Raw genomic sequence first — 21,470 nt, forward strand, 5'->3', positions numbered from 1 at the left:
CCAGATGTTCTCCTAACTGCATTCCCCAAAACACTTTTTAAAGAAATGCAATCTGAATACTTGTGCTATTGAATTGATGGTTTTGATCTTGCTTTTACTTAAAAATGAATAAAGAGGATAGGTGACCCATGAATCCCTGGTAATGGTCAGTGTATTCCACACTGAATCTCTCTTCTTTTCCATTGTACCATCTGAAATAGTATGTATTTATTTCTTCAGTGTTGTTTTAATGCGCAGAGATAACCATAGGCTTTTATGAGCTAAAATAATGTATCAAAGTCTCTAGGAAATTATATTCTAAAATATGAAGATGCATGTTATTTGTTGCACTGATAGTGTTATTTCAAATATTATCTTACTATGAATTAAACTGTAAATATCAGAGCCACAAAGGAAGAACTGTAATTAATATATTAGGGCTAAGGATTATACAAGTTGAGAATGAATTAATTTTAAGTCAAACACTGAAAACTTACTTTAAGCTGTGACTTAAAGAAAAGGGATATTGAACTTTCATAAATATTCTGTATGCCAGTAACAATGAGATATTTTGATATTGGCATATGATTTATAAAGATGGTTGAGAAAATAGAAATCCATTCATTCTACATTTTAAAATTTATTTTCTTTTCAAAATTATAGGCATTTCCCTGGCACGACACGCAGCACTGCCAAAAAAAAAAAAAGGAGTAAAAAAGATAAAATAAAAATTATATGAGGTTAGTTTCCATTATAGGAAATAAATACATAGCTACAAAAAATTATACTCCATGTTCAAAGACATTCAACGTTTTAAATAGTTTATATTATAATGTCCTTAACACTAAACCTTCATAGGTTAACAATGCCTTTCGAATTAAAAAGCCCGCAGCCTTTCTAAGAAGGGAAATAAATACATTAATTTTTCAGTATTTTAAATATTTAGCATTGTCACATATAAGTAGCCATCCAATATGAAAAGTGGGCACTCCTAGCATTATCAGAAATATACTTTCTTATACATTTTCTAGATTCTAAACCCAGACCAATTCAGTTTTTAAAGAAACTGAATTTAATTGCAATATATGTTGAAAATGAGTGTTCTCCATTCTTCTTAATAATTAAGATTACCTCATTTACCACCACAGAAACAAATTTATACCTATTTGGAAAGCCTTGGCCCTTTGCTTTTGTGTATTTGCAGTTTATAAATGTTAATCCCAGTGGATCCCAGGGACTGGTGAAGGCTCATAGGCTAGAAACATTTTGTAAGAAGTGAAAAAAGCAGACATTCCCCCTCAGTTATAAAGCAAAGAACTTAAGAACTTAGAACTACAATCTAAAAATCTTGGCATATTAACTAAGAGTTTGAAAGGCAAGTATCCATGTTCAAATGTTGATATATTTATGAATACTTTGCCTTATATATTTTTCTACTTAATCTATACTGGTAATATAAAATAAAAATAATGATGATGGAAAAATAACTTGGGAGGCTTAGCCTCGAGGATCAATGATAAGAAAAGATGTTGAACATGAGCTTTTTCTAAGACAGCAACCTAAGAATGGGCTTTTACATTCCCTGGGAAGAGCTCAGGACACTGAGCCTGTGTAACATCAAAAAAAATGTTTACTTTAGGCTTAAGGTTGGCATTTTAATATGCATTATTCAGTGAACATATGATCACTGTCTTAATAAATTTGAGAAATGAAACTTTTTAAAAAAGTATTTCACAATTATCAGAATCTTCCTCTTCAAATCACAGTAGATAACAAATCAGTGTTTGCATAACATTCATATATGTTCTACATAAATATTAATCCCAATTTATAGATGGTAGAACTGAGAAAAGATTCCTTAATAACTTCAGAGACAATTGGAAAAGAGTATAGTTTTGTTTACCACATTTCTGTTTAAAGAACTATTATTACATTAGACAAAATTGTCTAATAAATAAAGTGTTGCAGGCATATTGTTGTTTCTATAATTGTAAATATTTTCCCAGCAGTAGTTCCTAAGATATTTTTTAAGGATGAGGATATCAACTCATCTTCTGTGTATGTTTTGGTTTTGTTTAAGTATAGTTGACTTACAACATTATATTAGTTTCAGGTGTACAACATAGTAATTCAATATTTTTACATATTGTACTCCATTCAAAGTTATAAAATATTGGCTGTATTCCCTGTGCTGTACAATATATGCTTGTAGCTTATTTACTTTTTACATAGTAGTTTGTGTCTCCTGTGTAGTTTTTATTTTTATCACTCCAGAAAAAATAATGTAGCTCTTAAGAAACCCCTGGGCTTCCCTGGTGGCGCAGTGGTTGAGAATCCGCCTGCCGATGCAGGGGACACGGGTTCGTGCCCCGGTCCGGGAAGGTCCCACATGCCGCGGAGCGGCTGGGTCCGTGAGCCGTGGCCGCTGAGCCTGCGCGTCCGGAGCCTGTGCTCCGCAAGGGGAGAGGCCAACGTATTGAAAAAAAAAAAAGAAAGAAAGAAAGAAAGAAATCCCCAAATTGTGAGGATTACATTAAGAATTAAGAATCCTCAGATCTTTTCCGAACTCTGTCATCAGCAATTATATGACTTTGCTTAGTTGATTGAAAGCTTAACACTTACAAATATGGCACATAATGGATCCTCTGGATGTTCCTCAAACAGTAGATAATGAAATGACTCCCAGTGGAGAAATGATTTATGCTTACCTCCTTTGTACTTTGTGATATGCAAGTTGACTTTAAATCTTATAAATCGATCTAATCCATAATGTTCTGCTTTAAAATGAGGCCAAAACTGAATCTGAATCTTAGCTTCAGAAAATACATCTATCCCAGAGAAGTTTTTTTTTTTTTAATCTTCAGAACAAATTAGGTTAATGAAGGTATCTTCCTTCTGCAGTTGTCTCTCTGCTTTGTTTCTAGATGCTCATGTAATTGGGAAAACAATAATTACATTCCATGGATCTGCAAAATGTCCACTGTGTGACCTGTGATGAAACTTCTACAAGACTTTGGAAGTTTGTGGAAGGGAGTTCCTATAAATCTGCTATTTATTGCAGGCAACTGAATAAATGTATCTTAGATCAGTTCAGAAAGCAGCCTTAAAGACATTTTGCAAAGTTCATCCAACACCCTAATCCAGTATTTTTCTGTACTACATTTTTTATAGGTGATAATCTATCTTGTGTTTCAACTCTTCCTATGAAGAAAGTATTCTTTTGTTAGAGAATTGGAAGCATCAATAAATGCTTCTCTGTGCTATTTAAAATGTACTGTTCTATAACTTTTAGCCTTTTGTTCTGTTTCTCCCCTTTTAACATAGGATATGCAGGATATATCTATTACATGTTTCTTGTGCTCATGCTTTAAACATATGTATAGAGGCCATGTCACCTCTAAGTTTACTCAAAGGGTCACCAGCTGTTCTTAAGCACAAATCACTAGTTGTTTTCACGTACTCTTCATGTTATATTTTGTTGTCTTCACTATCCTGATAGTCCTTTGGTGCTCTCAGTGTGTTTGCCAATGTCTTTCAAAGTATATGACTCAAACTATATACGATATCTTAAATTGATATGAGTCTAGAAGTGAACTATTACCATAGCTGATATGGAACCTTTGTTCAATCGATGCAGTTAAAAAACACAAAATATTTTTAAAGAGTCATTTAACTATTACCTCATAAGATTGTAGTTCATTTAGTTATCTATTGTTTCATAAAGATTACCCCAAAATTTAGTGGCTGAAAACAACAATGAACAGTCATTATCTTTCACAATCTCTGTGGCTCAGGAATTTGAGAGCAACTTAGCTGGGTAATCCTGGTTTAGTGTCTCTCGTGAGGTTACAGTAAAAATCTCAGCTAGATCTCCAATCCTCTGAAAGTTTGACTGGGGCTGGAGGATCTGCTTCTAAGATGGCCCACTTATATGGCAGTCAAGTTCATGCTGGCTCAGTTCCTTACCACATGGGTCTGTCCTTAGGGCTGCTTGAGTGGTCTCATGAAATGACATGATTTCTGACTTCCCCCAGAGTGAGTGATCCAAGAGAGAGCAAGGCAGAAGCCACAATAACCTTTATGTCCTAGTCTTGGCAGCCACATATTGTCATTTCCATAATATACTATTGGTTACACAAGTCAGCCCTATCCAGTGTGGGAAGGGAGGGACTACACAGGGGCATGTATATCAGGAAGCAAGAATTATTGGGGGGCCATGTTGGAGGCTGACCGTAGATTCCATCCTCTATCCCTCATCCCACAGGTAAATTATACTCACACCTTCTCAAGGCCACCAAAAGTTTCATCCCATTACAGCATCATCTCAAAGTCTAGAATCTTGTCACCTCAACCGGGCCCAGATGTGGATGAAGCTTTCTGGGTACGGTTCCTTGAGCATAGCTCCTTGAGAACAGCTCTTTGATCTGAAGACCTGTGATTAAAGAGGTAAGATATCTGTCCACCCACCACCAATGCCCCCCGATACCTGACATACAATGATGGAGGAGGAATAGGATAACCATTATACATGTTCCTGTTCAAAGGGCAAAAAGCAAGAGGAATATAGGAGTCACTGGTCCATAGTGATTCTGTAGTCCAGCTAGACAAATATTGGAGGTTCTTTCATTAGAACTTATTCCTACTGCCTCCTGGGAATGATTTTCCATGAATCTTGGCTCTGACCTTTAAGCTCTTGGTTTTTGCCTTCTGAGTTAATTTATTTTTCCATGAAAGGTAGCCTACGTTTGAAGCCGTGTAATTTTCTCAGTCTGGTTCCTGCCTATACGTCCAAAGGCTCTTTTCCTTTTGTTCTATCTCTGTTCCTTTCAGTCCAAGCTGCTGATGTTTCTAACAATTAAGTATTTTTTAAAAATTTGCGGGTCTCCTGTGAATCTTACTGGGATTTACTCCATCATACAAATGCCACACCTACAAATCTGTTTGAGATAATCCCTTATCTACTCAGGGTTTCTGCTGAGATTACTGATGGACAGTACCCTAAAGCTTCCTAGAAGCCCTAATGCCTGACTGACTAGCACTCATGAGTCATAATCTTAGATCTTTCTAAGATCTTAGCAAAGGATTTTACAATCATATCCTTGGCTTCATTTTTATGCTATGATTGCCTGACACTGCCTGGATTTGATCTTTGCTCAGAAGCCATTTCTTTGTTTTTGCATTGTTTCCCATCTTGAGAGGCTGGAAATTTTCAAGACTAAGTCTTGGTTTTTTTTTTTTTAGTTTAACAATCCGTCCTTTAGCTTATCTTCCCCCTCTCTCCTTTGACCATAAACAGCAAGAAGAAATCAAACAGCACCTTTAACTCTCTGACTGAAAATCCCTTAACGAGATCATCTATTTTATTAGATTAATTTTCCAGTTCCCACATCACTGCAGGTGATATTGTTGCTCAAGCTTTTGCCACTGAATTAAAAATATCCTCTTTCCTCCAGTTTCCTATAACATTTTCCTCACTAGCAGCCTCCTCAAAGGCCATCAGGTTTATAATAACAGTCTGTTCAAGATATTTTCAACTTCCACTAATACCTTCTTCAACATTCTTTTAGTTTCTACTATGCAACCCACTTCCAAATATATTGTCTATTAATGTGTAGCAAATTACCGCAAAAGTTAGTGGCTGAAAGCAACCGTATCTCAGTTTAATATCAGTTTCCGTGCGTCAGGAATTTGGGAGCAGCTTAGCTAAGTGGTCCTAGTTCAACGTCTATCATGAGGTTGGATTCAAGAGAGTGGCTGAGGTTGTAGCCATCCGAAAGTTTAACTGGCACTGTAGGTTCTGCTTCAGAGATGCTCCTTCATGTGGCTGGAAGTTCATACCCGGTGTTGGCAGACAGCCTCAGTTCCTCACCACGTGGATTTCTTTGTAAGGCTGCCTGAGTGTCCTCATGACATGGCAGCTACTTCTTCCCCAGAGACAGTGATCCAAAAGAAAGCACAGCAGAAGGTGCTATATTTTTTATGCCCCAGCCTTGGAAGCCACACATCATCATTTCCACAAATCCTATTAGCTACACAGGTTAACCTTATTCATTGGGAAAGGGGATTGCAAGATGTGAATTATAGGAGCCTGGAATAATTGAGGTCATCATGAAGGCTGGCTACTATGTCCACTAAAATCCCTGATAATTTAGTTTTAAGGAGTTTCTGTAAGCCAACTTCATCACTTGGGTTATTTATTGATTTTTTTAAATGTAAAACTTACCCATATCTATAATTGAATTCCAATTGTAGTTTCAATTCTGTATTTCAACCTGTTCAGATCTTTTTGAAAAAAGGTGGACAATCTAATGACATTTAGGGACCTTTTGTTGTTGAAGCCCGAATCCATATCAGACTATCTAATGCTGTGAATTTCTTGATACAGTTGACAAATAAATGAAAAGTTTTTGGCAAGCTTTTGGCTGCCTTATAAATCATAATAGGTTGCCAGCAACTTGAACTCTCAGTAAAATCAGTCTTGGTTGAACGTGTCAGTTGGGGAATTTTGTACCAGGAAAATCTGTACTTCCTGATGGTGGGATTCCAAAACTGTATTTCTCCCTATCTGCCTTGCCATGATTCCTTTTCTTGTTCACCCAACTTAAGAAATTATTCTTCAAATGAATATCATTTCCATATTTCTGCTAATGGCATCAGCATTTAGTCAGAATAACTGAAGTTTATAACTCAGACACTTGAAGTTTTTCTGAATTTGTCCTTTCTCTAAACCCTCTCATTCAACGTAGTTTTTAGCTGCCTTTCTCAGCTCTATCTCCTCTTTTCTCTCTATCATACCCCAGTTTAAACCATCTAGTTTACTTCTTGTTGCAGTCTGGTTACACATCCTTGCCACATCAACTTACTAAAATACAGCATCTCTCCATTCATTATACTGCACAAAAACCTCACTCCCGTCTGCTCAGTGCCCGCACAGTGAACTCCAAACTTCTTAGTCTAGCTTTCAATGATTGCCACATTCTAGCCACAGTTTAGCTTCCCAGTATTATCTTCCACTACTTCCCCAGGTTGCATTATTCTTGGTTCACCAAACTCATCCCACAACCACTATTAAGTCTTTATCATGCTTTTTCCTCTGCCTGAAATGCTCTCCTTCCACTTCTATTAAAACCCTGCTCATCTTCAAAGTCAAAATCAAAAGGAATCTCAAACATGATGTCTTAATCCTCCCAACCAGAAGTATGCTCACTCTTTCTGAAAGTCCAAGATACTTTGTACCACCCCTAAGGTACTTACTGAATTCTAACTTGGGTTTCAGTTATATGCTTACATGATTTATCTCTTCTTGTTTATCTTAAACTTTCTACCTACATAGGTTGTATCATTCTATGTGTAGTAGTTAGCACATCTGCATTACTTAGAGGTGGTTGTTTCTGAGTTGGAACCATCATGGAATGAGTTGAGTAAGTATTATAAATTGGTTTGGGTCAATGAGTAGAAACAACAGTATAGTGTGGTTAAGAGAAAAACCTTTGGAGGCCAAATGATCCCAGATTTAAATTCAGTTTTACTAGTTTCTAGTTAGTGGATTTTAAGCAAATTAATCTCTTGGCACCTCAGTTTCCTCATCTGTAAAATGGGAATAGCAGTGCTTATTTCATAGATTTGTTATCATAATTAAATGAGATGTTGGGTATAGAACACATCTTAATAAATGACTATTAGCTTCCTATCCTCTATTGTTTCTAGAACAGTCTTACAACAGTGTTCAATAACTTTTTTGTTGTTGTTGATTTATACTATTTTTAAATTTTATTTTTCAGAGATAAATGAATGCAGCATTATGGCTGATGTCAGATCAAACCATTCTAGTATTTTATATTTTTTTAACATCTTTATTGGAATATAATTGCTTTACAATGTTGTGTTAGTTTCTGCTTTATAACAAAGTGAATCAGTTATACATATACATATGTTCCCATATCTCTTCCCTCTTGCATCTCCCTCCCTCCCACCCCTCTAGGTGGTCACAAACCACCTAGCTGATCTCCCTGTGCTATGCAGCTGCCTCCCACTAGCTATGTATTTTACGTTTGGTAGTGTATATGTGATTATTAGCTTCCTATCCTCTGTTGTTTCTAGAACAGTCTTAAAACAGTGTTCAATAACTTTTTATTAAAAAATTTAGAAAACAAAACATATTATGAATAATATGTTAAATATATGTGTATATTTAACAATTAAGAAAAACATTAGAAGGGTATAGAATACAGGGTAAAAAAATGGAAAAGCAAAATAAGGAATCAAGAAATTACGTTACTTTAAAAAGTGAGCAAGAAGGAATTTAAATTTTGACACAGACTTATAGTCTTAACTCTACAGAATATGCTGGGAATTCCTTACACTTTTCCAATGGGAAAAATCTAATTACCCATTCTTAATTATAACAGTTCACATCTTAAATTACATATAAAAATGTTTAAACACTTTAGCTTATGGGAGGCCCAGTCAGGCTCCAGAATCTCAGCCACTGGGGAATTTCTGTGCTGGACCACCCACTGTGAAAGTGAAAAGTTGGTACCTTTGCCAGTGTGGAAATTTCTTGAGAAGAAAGCTCTAAGCTGTCATAACCATTTTCCCCCAGGAAGACTGAGGGGGGAAAAACACATGAGAAATTACTGGACAAACACTACTTGTCCAAGTTTCAAAGTAATAATCAAAGTTGGAATTAATGCCTTTAACACCGCAGCTCTCCCAAACTTAAGTCTGTTTATATAGATTTGAGCTGACTTGTTTCAGTCTGCTTCTTTGGAGGACACAAACTTACATGAATAAAGCTAGAATTTCAAGGCAAGTCACACTATTTAGTTATAGTTTAATTTGGATTTTTTGTTCATTTTTTATAGTCTTTTTCAAGATGTCTTTAGAAACAAGTCATTCAAATAGTAATACTGAAATAGCATTTGCATTTGAAATCTTCTTTCAAGTTTCTTGGGATAACCTTTTATTATAAAAGCAAAAGAGACACCCAAATGGTGATTAAACCTGGAGAAGGTATAGAAAGGTGCACAGAATGAGTCTTTGCTCATAGCTTTCCCATTTCATAAAGACTAATATTTAACATCTTTTGTATTAAAGGTGTTATCTCATCTATAATTAGGAACAGTCTGAAAATCTAGGTTCTTAGACTAATGCAGAACAGATGTTTGTGAAAGTGCCTGAAATAAATTAGACCTTCAATAAATATTATTGTGTTGGCAAAAAAGCTGGACAGGTGTGTGTGTGTGTGTGTGTGTATGCAACTCTCCTTCTTCACCCCCTGAATACTTCCTGAGCAGTGTTAGCAGAGGCCACTAGAAGATGAGATTTTATACTTACACTGGAGCCCCTGAGGACCCCAAAATGCTATCTCAAGTCACGGATCCAAAAGCACTCTCTTCTGCTCTCCTCAGGGAGGAAGACTTCCTGGGGGTCAGGGAGAGGACACTATTGAAGCAAGAACTCTTTTGGTTGCAAGTAACAGAAACCAAATCTGAGCTACCATGGGTGAAACAAGAAATATACTGACCTGAGCAGCAAAATCTCAGGAAGGGCATGGATCTAGCTGGACCTCCAGGATCACAGGAACAGGGACATGGCTAGACTTTCTCCAGCCAACTCTCACTTGTGCTTTTCTGAGTCAGCTTTCGGTCTTACTAGACCCTACAACCTTCTGCCCTGGAGAACCTGGCTTTTGACATCTCATCTCTTCATCATGAAAAGGACTACTTCTCTTCTTTAAATCTCATTTGAAAACTCTCAGGGAAGGACAAAAGATACCAGCCTTAGATCATATGCCTCCTCTTATGAACAGAAGGGCCAGTTCTATAATTGGCAGCCTGACTAGAACAACAGAGTTTGAATAAAGAGAAGAGCAGTTCCTTCAAAAGGAAGACAGTTCGGTTTCCAGAAGAAGGATTGAGATGCTGGACAGAAAAAAAAATTATTCTTAAAATTATACATTTAAAAATCAGAATCACATTTACTAAATATGAAATTAAAATATTTTTCAGTTGCTTATTATTTTCTATAAAAGTATTTTTCTGCCTCTTAGTATTTATCTCATATTTCTTCTGTCTCAAATGTTTTTCTTACACAGCATCATTAAGTCCTACCTTTGCCTTCCTTCAAATAAGATTCACTTCCTTAGACTTCTGATAAAATGTGGAAAATTGAATATATTTGTTTATCTTTATTTTCCCCCAAATGTAATTAAAATGGCAGCAAGAAAGGAAAAAAGAATAAACCCCTAAGTGCAAAGAAGAAGGGGAAAGACTATAACAGATGAAAAGTGACAAAAACTTTCAGAAGATGGGAGGTAGGTATAGTGTGTCTTAGTTATCTTTTGAAATGTAACAAATTACTCCAAAACTTAGCATCTTAAAACAAATATTTATTATCTCACACAGTTTTGAGGGTCAGGAATCTGGAAGCAGCTTAGGTTGCAGTCAGTTGTTGGCCAGGGCTGCAGACATTTGAAGAGCTAAAGAATCTGCTCCCAAGCTCACACACATGGCTGTTGAAAGGAGTCTTCAGTGCCTCACCATAAAGCTGCTGGTGAAATACTAACTACAGTGGGGAAAGGTGTAATAATACAATAGAGAAGCTACCAGACACCACCTTAATCAAGTGATCAATATAACGTCACCAATACTGTCTAAGTGGACATTGTGTGCCTAAGAACACAGCATCACTTCTGTGATATTCCTGAATATCATAGGATATACGCAATCTCAATCTAATTATATGAAAATATCATGCACACACAGAACAAATTGAGACGTTCTTCAAAATAACTGGCCTATAATCTTCAAGTGTTAAATTCATGAAATTGTGTTATGTGCTTTGATATGGCTGTGGGAGCACACAGGAGAGGCACCTTGACCTAATTCAATGCCAAGATGTAGGAAGGCCTTTTCCAGAGTAAGGATGTGTAGACTGAGATCTAGAGTCAGCCTCGAAAAGGCACAATGGGAGTGAAGCAGGTTGTAATGTACAAGACCAAGGAAAAACCACTTGATCATATGCCAACTTATGTCTCTGTGTGTGTGTATCCTTTCTTTAATATCAGCAAGAGTGCTCCTTTTCCTATCATATCTAACATGTTGTGTCTATTGCCTTAGTCTAAGAAATGTGCCTTGAAATGCATGTGAAAAACAATTTTACCTTTGATTGGCTTAGTCACTATAATCATTTTTTCAAACACTATTCATCTCAAAAACTAAGCAATATTATTCTCATAGCACTTTTCATATATTTCCTTAATATATGCCTTTTTTAAAGTTTTTTTTTGATGTGGACCATTTTTAAAATAACTTTATGTCTATCTTTTCTTGAGATTTATTTATTTATTTAATTTATTTTTGGCTGCGTTGGGTCTTAGTTGTGGCATGTGGGCTTCTTAGTTGTGGCATGTGGATTTTCTCTTCTATAGTTGTGGTGCAGGTTCTAGAACGCGTGAGCTCTGTAGTTTGTGGCACGCAGGCTCTCTCGTTGAGGCACGCGAGCTCAGTAGTTGTGGCACGCGGGCTTTGTTGACCCACCGCATGTGGGATCTTAGTTTCCTGGTCAGGGATGGAACCCGTGTCCCCTGAATTATAAGGTGGATTCTTTACCACTGGACCAGCAGGGAAGTCCCCTGATGTGGACCATTTTTAAAGTCTTTATTGAATTTGTTACAGTATTGCTTCTATTTCATGTTTTGTTTTGTTTTGGCCCAGAGGCATCTAGGATCTTAGCTCCCCGACCAGAGATCAAATCTGTACCCCCTGCATTGGGAGGCGAAGACTTAACCACTGAACCGCCAGGGAAGTCCCTATATGTGCCTTTTATGAATGGCATTTTCTAATCACATCAACAGAAAGTGATACCGAAGACTAAATTCTTTCACAGTGGCAGTTTGGTTAGTAGTTGGGAAAGCAAGCCTCTTGTCAGATTGTGCCTAGTTTGAGTCCTATTCTATGCTCACCTCTGATACTCTTTAAACAGGTAGCCTGAGGCTAGTTACTTCTAAGCATAAGTTTTCTCATCTGTCAAATAAGGAAGTAATAGTACCTACTTTGTAGGGTTGTTGTGAGAACTGATTGAAGTAACATATGAAAATCACTTAGCTTACTGACTCATAGAAAGTACTCAACAAATCAGATCTTCTGTATCACTCTATAGTCACATTTAGAAAAGGTTATATTAAAATAAGGTCAAAATATAATGGTAAAAATATATGTAGAGCGCTATCAAAATAATATTGGCCCACTGTTTTATGAATGTGTAGATAATTTTTTAAATGATGATTATAGTACCTTAGCCAATCAAAAATATTTGTCTACTCTATCACATTTTGTAAGTTCCCAGGCATCCTCCCCCTTGATTTTGTGAATCCCCAGTCATCTAACCCTCCCTCCAGTGCCTCCTAAGAAACAGCCAGGCCAGGGCTAGTGATTCTTCAGTAGAAACTGGGGTCTTTGAAAGCTCTATGGGCACTGCAAAACCTACTTCATTGTAACTCTCTACCATCCCAATCCCTACATTTACTTGTTTGTTCATATATGTATTTGTTTGTTTATTTATTTAGCTGGATAAGGCAAAACGCTGTTTTTTTCTGGTAGAATAAGAATTATTAAGTGTTTCATAGGTGTCTTATCAAAAGTAAAGCCACTCTCCCATTGGTGTAGTGATATGTGTTTACTGTTTATGGTAGCCGCTAGAAAGTGGGAGTGGATGGGATAAGTGATCTAAGGAATATTTTGCCACCAACAAATTAATAAAAAATATTTGAAGCTTACTGGGCAACAATTAGCAGAGATAAAAATAACTATGGTTTGTTTAACTTATGACTTTAATTAACGTCTAATTGGGTTAACAATTTTTTGTTGTTTTTCGGTTGACCAACATTCTTAACTTCTCAAGTTTCTTTGTCTTTAACTATAAAAGTGAAAAAACAACTTAGTCCAAGTATATTTTGATGCACTGCATTTTACTGTACATAGTGAAGACTGAAACTGTTAAAAGTGTAAAATAATTGTGAGAGTTGGAGATCATAATCTCTTAACTAGTAAAATGATCCTAGGTTCTGACATTGTAAGCTGGAAAAATTCTGTCTTCTGTGTCTTGACGCCCCCTCCACACACACACACACACACACACACACACACACACACAAAAATCTCCTCTCTTGTCTCCCTTACCACACACATGCCCAAAGCTATATATATTTTAAGTCCTTATTTAAATAAAGATATATTAAGAAACATTAAAATATATACAGTATTGTATGAACCCTGATGAAAAATGATGAATATGATTCATCATCATAAAAATGCTGACATAAAGGTAATAGTAGTGATGATTAAAAAGATTAAGATGAATTTCTTCTGTAGAATCCTTTTACATGTCTGATTTGTTGAGAAAAGATTAGAAATTAATTAGAATTAATCTGAGATTGAATTTATGCTAATTCAATATATTTTAATGTCTTTGAACTTTGATTTTTGTGAACAACGTTTTAATTACACTGTTTGATCCACTGGCATTTATTGAACATCTACTATTTACCAAGTATTATGCCACGCTCCCACAAAAAGCTTAAAAGAAAATGACCCCCCAAATCTTAACTCATATTAAAACATCCCACGTGGTAATTAACAAAGGCATAATACAGACAAAAGGTAGTTTTCTGCAATGGAATATTACTCAGTCATAGAAAGAATGAAATAATGCCATTTTCAGTAACATGGTTGGACCTAGAGATTATCATACTAAGTGAATAAGCCAGACAGAGAAAGACAAATATCATGGGATATCACTATATGTGGAATCTAAAAAAAAAAAAAAAAAAAAAAAAAAAAAAACAAATGAACTTATTTACAAAGCAGAAACAGACCCGCAGACTTAGAAAACCAACTTATGGTTACCAAAGGGAAAAGGTGGGGGGCGGTGGATAAATTAGGAGTTCGGGATTAACATATACACACGACAATGAAAAAAAAAAAAGATAGTTTTCAGGTGTGGGAACAATGAGTGCCTAGAAATGAAATTTAAAAAGTAAAAAGGAAGAAAGATGTGAGATTCAGACTTACCTCCAACAGACATGTTGGAAGACATAAGAAAGGAAAGGACACAGAGGAGGGTGGAAATGGGGCCACCCTTCTGGGAGGAAGAAGTCTTTCCATCAAGTTCTAATCTGAATGTTACAGAATGCCAATAATGGTGTTTCCCAACATGAAAGGAAGAAAAGTCACCACAAGATACTGCTAAGATAATAACAATAGGATATAACACAAGAAAAATAAATACTTTTATATGGAAAGATTCAGAAAGGAACTCGCATTAGCACATAAACTCTACACAGGACTATATTTGTGCTCTCCTGGAACACATAATTTGGACAATATGTGCAAATCCAGAGGTGGTAGTTTCAGGCAGAGGAGCTTCCAAAGTGAGAATAGTAAACTGAACTGAGATTTACCACTTTGGCAGTCCCAATGCTAAGGGTAATGCTGCCTGGGATGAAAGGAGTGTGCTCACTGATCCTTTCGGGATACCCAGAATGCAATGCGGCTTTTCAAAAGAACGGTGCACAGTCCGTCTGTTGCTATGAAAAGATAGATTTCTGTATTGCATGCTTTACCTATAGGCCCTGACACCTTTATTGTTCATATAAGCACTCCATATTTATGAATACAAATGGTTTACAGGTAGACTCTTGATCGGATAAAACAACATTTCCTATCTGGAAGAGTAAACACTACAAACAATCTGAAGCCTTAATTCAAAAGAGGGGACAAGCAGAAGATAATCCAGGAGCAGCTAGAATTCTGAGGAGGGGCTCCTGGGATGGGAGAAGGGCAAAAAGGAGGACATGAAGAAGGCAGGAAATAAAGGGAAGGTAAGGAAAAGGGATGTGGAGAGGTACTGAAATTTCTCCCATCCATGAAGCGGTATTGATAGCCCTTCCTACTCCCCTGTTCTCTGACAAGGCATTGTGTGCGAATGCAAGGTCCAGCAGAGACTCGGGGTTGCCAGGCTACTCTAGCTACTGTGGCCTCATCCTCTCTCCACCTCCACTGTGGCACCCCATCCAGATTCCTTTCTTGTCAAACTTGTTTCCAATCACCCAAGCCCTGTAGTCTGTGACCTCTTGGTCAAACTGTCTGTTACCCAGGACACAAATAGATTGAGGGTGTCAGATAACATGGTAATTTGGTGGGGGAGAAGACAGTTTGAGTGAGCACCACAAGACCCTGTATAATACCCCTTTCCCCGAACACACACACCTTTAAAGGTAGATGCCCTTTATCCACCTATGTTTCTCGGTGTGTCTAAGTCACTGGAGGGCAACTGACTGTGATTCATACCTTTTTAAATTTATTTGTTTTGATGTGTTCACTCTCTCTGGGGAGCTAACTGGCAGAACATTTGAGTCAATCCTCCTTTTCTTGGGGAAAAGGGGTAACACAAAGCTGGGTGATGATAAATGGGCTGTAGTGCTCTATGGGAATCACATAGAATTTTGTGTGCACTGAAGTTAGAGCAGGGACACTACATGAAGCAATGGATATCCTGTAAACACATCTTAAATTCAAAGCCATTTCTTCTGGAACTGATTAATGTCCAACTAATACTCATACATGGTACTCACCACATGCTTGATACCTTCTGATTCTCTGAAGAATCTTGTTCTCCAATGTCTCAGTTGCCACCCTCCCCCGTCCCCTGAAACTCTCAGGATCGCTGTGCACACACTGAAGGAGAAGCAGTGGCCTTTGAGGAAGCTAAGACATGACCATGAGGATAATGGAATGATGCGGAGTTCACCCCAGACATCCACGCTACCACGGCCACTTTATTACACACCTAATGCAAAGACTTGGGTGAATGCTCTCAGTAAAAATTATGCTGCTTCAATGAACAGATCAGAGGTAGGGTTGTGGGGTGAGGTGGAGGTTACCTGTTCAAAAATATTTACCCAGAGGTTATTATGGGTCAAGCACTCTAGTTTGATTAAAGCAGCTATTTTGCATAGAAGTAAACAAATCTTCTTAAGAGGTAGAAGAATTGTTCTGCGTGTTGGCTGGCAATTCCTGAAAACTCTTGTAACATCACATTTTTCTCGGGTTTGCACCCACTTTATCTCTTTCCTTGAATGGGGGGGAGGGAAAGAGGGAGGGGAGAGAGAGAGAGAGAGAGAGAGAGAGAGAGAGAGAGAGAGAGAGAGAGAGAGAGAGAGAGAGAGAGAGGGAGAGGCACGTAAAGGGAATCACCTTCCTATTCTGAAATTCGCTAATGTTTCCAGGTGAGGCCACGAGAACTCAGGAGGTGCACTACTCCTCCAGCTCTGTTATCTTTTCGTAAGTTCTGTACAGTTGACTGGGCAGCTGGGTGTAGCACATAAGTCAGTGATGAAGTACCGCTGTAACTTTCTATTATTTATGTTTAAAGAAACAAATAGGTCTGAGTTAGGAAAGAAGCAGAGGCCGGGCGAGGGCGGGTCGGGGTCGGACCTGAACCTGGGCTTTCAGACCGACCTCCGGCCAGGGCTTGCGCGCGGTCTCAGCCTCGGAACGAGGCCCGCGCCCCTTGAGCCACCCCACGCTCGCCTCCACTCCCTGCCGACACCCGCTCCACTCCCTACCCACCCAGACGTGCCTCCCAGGGGCTACCTGGAGCGCCAGGGCTGGCAACCGACCCGGGAGTCGACCGCTCAGCCTAGGTTCTCGACCCTGTGGGCTGCGTCTCCTCCTGGAAGGGCAGCTGCTCCTACTAACCTTTGGAAGAGAGAAAAAGCTGTTCCAGACCTTTCTGTGCACCTCAAGTGTGAGAGGAAAGGGCGCTCGCTTGTGTTAGAAGACCTAAACTTCGGCTACTCAAATAGAAAGGCTGGTCCGAGAACCCCGAACCCTCCCGCCCTCACTGGACCGCAGCCGCCGGCAGCGGTCCTTGGGAAGTGGCCGCCAGAAGGGTCGGTGCATCGGGCCGGGGACATGGCTGGGGCAGCTCTAGGCGCCGAGCTCGCTATAGGTCCTCTCTCCCAGGATCGGATAGATGATTCATTTTTATATGTAACGTTTTACCCCACTCTATAGCTCTGGCTGGTTAATGTTCAACCCTGGGGCTTCGAGAGGCAGCTCGAGGGAAGCAGGCAGGGATGACCCGTGCAAGGTATATGGCCGCTCGGGCGTGAAGGCGCAGAAGCCCGAGAGAGGGTGAGGGCGATGAGGCGGCGTGCTCCTCCGCCCTGGGCCTCCCTAGGCCGACTCCGAGAGGGCAGAGAGGCAGGCGGATCCGCGGCCCGGGCCCAGCGCGCGTCCCTGGAGGCGCAGCCGGGAGGCCGCGCCCTGGAAAGGCCCCGACCGCCCACGACGCCGACGCCCAGGCCCGGAGCGGCGCGTGCAGGGGCGGCGGGCGCGCGGGCTTGAGGACAGGCGCTCCGGCCCAGCGGGCTCGGAGGGCGGGCTGCGGCGCCCCGGCCGCCCGGATCCGACGCTCGCCTGGGTCGGCAGGCTGCGGACGCCGCGGGAGGAGGGAGGTGGGCGCGTGGCGGCAGCTGCAGATTCGAGTTCTGTGTTGTTGTCCGGAGGGACGTACAAACACCAGCCCGGGGATCCGACAGGAGTCCCCGGAGTTCCGTAGGTTGCCCTCGGGGCCGCTGCCTCTCCGGGTGCCTCTGAAAATACCGTCAGGGTCATTCGAGGCAGCACGTCTTGCCACCGCCCTTCTCCCACGTCGCCAGCCAAAAATTGAACATTAAGATAAAGCAGCTGTTGTGGTCAGTAGAAAGCGGTAGGACACGGTCGTGCCCAAGCCACAGTGCGGGTGGCCAGTGAGGCCCAAGGCGATGCCGCCCTCGGGGGCACGTTCACGTGGAGCGGCGGCACCGCGGGTCCTCCTAAGGGATGGGCCGCGTGGCCCCGCGGAATCCAGGGGTCCAGAAGGCCCCGGTCCGCAGTCCAGGCTGCCATCCCCTGGCGCTGGGCAGTTGACAGGCCGGCGGGGCTGCACGGGGGAAGAAGGCTCCGGGCTGGAGAAGGGAGCTTCGTGCCGGGAGCTGCAGCCCAGAATTTGCAGGAGGCTTCTCCCCCCCTCCCCGCCCCGTCAGAGAAACTGACAAACAAGACCCTGCCTCATCCGATAAGAGTGGCTCCTAGGATTTCACGGATTTTAGGCGGGGGTGGAGGCGTCGAGGTTAGAAGAGCCCTGTGAATGAGCATCGCCGGAGGCCCAGGGTCCGCAGAAGAAGGGTTTTATTTGACTTTCTTTTATTTGATATTATCTTATTTTCTAACAAAGTGATCTGTCGTTTGTCGCCTTGGGCTCTGCAGGCAAATCCCCTTCTGTGGCGCTGGGGACACAGCCTGCAGGGTCTCTGCCTCTCTGCCCACAACAGCGCTCCCGTCCTCCCGTGCCCACACACAGCGGGGTGAATCAGTCAGACTCGTGGTCCATTCAACAGAGGCAGCCGCGTAAAGTGACACTAGAAAAGGCCCTGCCAGTTCATCCGAGAGGACCAAGAAAGACGCCACCAAGCTTCAACTAGGTGCAGTAACCCCGCCCAGAGGAGCAGAGTTGAGGGGGCTGCTGACACTAGCAGAACGGGGGAAAGCACCCAAGAACTGCGTTGCCACCGATCGGGGTTCCAAGTCACATTCCATATGCTCCTCCACTGACTTCTCGGGGACAGCAGAAACGGCTCTAGGTCTCATCTCCCCGAAGGGACTAGGATAAAGGTTCCTGCCCAGGACTGCGTGCAGGGGGCGGGGGGGAGGGGGGTCTGGGAATGGCGGGGGGCAGGGGGAGTAGGGTGGTCCCGCGCTGCTGTAAACTGGTGGCCTAGTCAGAAAGACTTTACTGCTTCTGAACGGGGGAAGCATTGGGAGAGGGAGTCTCGAAGCTCTAAGGAAACCACACCATGCCTTAGTCCTGGTACAACAGGTCACAGCATCAGGGGATCATTTTCTAAGTTGATAGAAGACAAGCAAGCAAGTCAATAAACAAAAACCTCACTTTGGAGTGGATAAAGAAAACAGAAGAGAGAAAAGATAGGGGGAGAAAAAGACAGGGAAACAAGGGGTGGGGCAAAAACCCTAAACATTTTTGCAGGAAAAACAGAATAGGAGAACTGGCTCTGGAAAGATCCATCAAAGTCAGGGGATGCAGACACACACCCTGCTCAGGGAGGGCCCAGTGAGTCTGAACTTCTCTTAGCCCTTTTGAGAGAATTAAAAAAAATGCAGTCCTCCACACAAGCCCCTAAAAGTAAACAGTTTTACCATATATTCATTAAATGTTTAAAAAATTTTCTTTTAAAAGTAGATGGTTCTTTTAGTCATTCTTTGGCTGAGTAACTTTGGTTTCCAATATCTCCTGTTTTCTACAACTGCCATTGAACCATTAACAACTCATTGTTACAACAGGAGTAGCAATGATTTTTAAAGGTAATTAAGTAGAATTAAATACACCTTTAATGGGATATTTTATTTCTTGCAGGCCTCTGTAATTTTCAAACAAAATCTAAAATCAACATTTACATAAAATGCATAAAATAGCACAGAAGTGAATGGAGTTATGCATCCCACACACAATAAATTCTGTTTTCTATCTTTTCAGATAGAAGGTCAACAATGAGAAGGCCTCCTTTTAGGGGGTGGGGTGGGGCCGGTGATAAATAAACTTTTAAGATCAAAGTAAGAACCTGAAAAAGTAAATTAGTAATGTGTCTAAAATCGGGTTGCTACTTAACCCATTTAAAAAAAATCTCGTCTTCAATAATCATTTTCTCAAGTTCAGTTAAAATGCAACTGTCAGATTAGGGAGGCTGGGAGAAGAAGGATAGTTTAAACAATTTCCTTCTGAAAATCTGCTATAAGAAATTTCTCCCGTTTCCTTCCAGACCTCTCTTTCCTCAGACAGCCACGTTTCTGGCTTCCCCGCCTGCTTAGATTAACTGCAGCTTGCAAAGGGGTTTTATAAGACAATCAATAGGGACTCTATATTCATAAAGGCCTCTGATCTGATTACACCTTTTATTTTTTTTCATTCCTCTCTCAAAAATTTAAGTCGGCGAGCCTGGAACTCCCAGCGTTGCAGCGCCTGTGAGAGGCCGGAGGCTGCGCAGCCCTGGCGACGGCGGCGAGGGCGCCCGTGGATTAGGATGTGGATTGCAGGACAGACCTTTGTTTGGTCACATTCTCGACGGGGCTTGGGGGGAGGGTCGTCCTCCTTCGAGATCACGCCAGATTTTTATAGACTCGCCTTAAAAGAGCTCGCCGCTCTTCATAGGGTTAATTTATGGGGCTTTCGCGGAATATTGGGACTTTTAAGACGCTCTTTATTTCTTTCCCATTAGTATTTTTTGGTTACACTCCTAAAGGGACTCCCGGGTCCTGTGTTGCAGCACCTCGCAGGAAGAGGGTGGGAGTGGGAGAAAGAACGGGGCCAGGAGGAGAAGGGGAGGATTTGCCCCCTAATCAAATCGCCTACAGGGCCCAGGATACCCAATACATTTTTAGAAATTAAATTTCTAACCACGTTGTGGGAAGTAAAACTCAGATTTAGGAACTGGGAGGAAATTGAGACAAACGAGGGCTATATCTACCTTTCCCCAGGTTTCCACCCATTTGAATTCAGTATTAAGGGAAGGAAGAGTTTGGGGCCTTAAGAATTTTAAGTTTAAAAAACGAGGACAAACCGGAGAAAGATTAGAGTAACAGGTGAGGGGGGCGGGAAGGAAAAGCCCTTGGACCGCGTATTGTCTGCGCGGGGTTCCAGCCCCCGCCCCGCACCCCCCTCACCCCCCAGTCTCTGGGGCACAGAGGTGGGCGGCGAGGGGTCAAGGCCTGGGATGCCTGGCTCCCGGGGGCCCGACCTCCCGCTCGCCATCTTTGATCCCAAGCGGAGAAGGTTGGTGTTCATGCTATAGATTGCCTTAAAGGTTCCTTTAAGCACTTTAATACACAACTAGCTCAGAAATCATTAAGAGACCTAGAGAAGGAGAAAAAAATACCTCACACTCACCGGTAATAAGTGTTGACATGCAGCAAAAATCGATTGAGTGGAACCGAGGTGGTGGCAGTAGCGATGGCTGGAGGGGGACCCGCGTGGGAGCGGGAGGGGCGAGGGAACTAGGCTTTTCTCCCTTGAAGGGAAAAGGAGGTGCGGAAAGAGGCCGAAGGGCCAGCGAGGATGGGTGTGGGAAAGGGAGGTGAGGAGGGTAATTCTCCCTTCTGGAAGTCCTGGGAAAGAGCTGAGGTGGGAGAAAGGGCCTCTCATCAGCCCCGAGTCTCCGCCCACAGCCCGCACCACTCAAGTCGGGGAAGTGACAACTCTTCCCAAACCTCGACTTCCATTTTTGTTTTCTGCAGATTGATTGATTTCCTTGAAATTGGGTTCTGTTTCAGCAAGCAAACTAGGCCGAGATCCACCTCCTGCACCCAGCGCTCCCAAGTCGTTCTTGGGCCTGCAGACGCAAATCCTCCCAGCAGGTCTCGTTAGCGCTTCCA

Source organism: Kogia breviceps, chromosome 6 (genome assembly GCF_026419965.1).
Source record: "Kogia breviceps isolate mKogBre1 chromosome 6, mKogBre1 haplotype 1, whole genome shotgun sequence".
Classification (NCBI taxonomy): Eukaryota; Metazoa; Chordata; class Mammalia; order Artiodactyla; family Physeteridae; genus Kogia; species Kogia breviceps.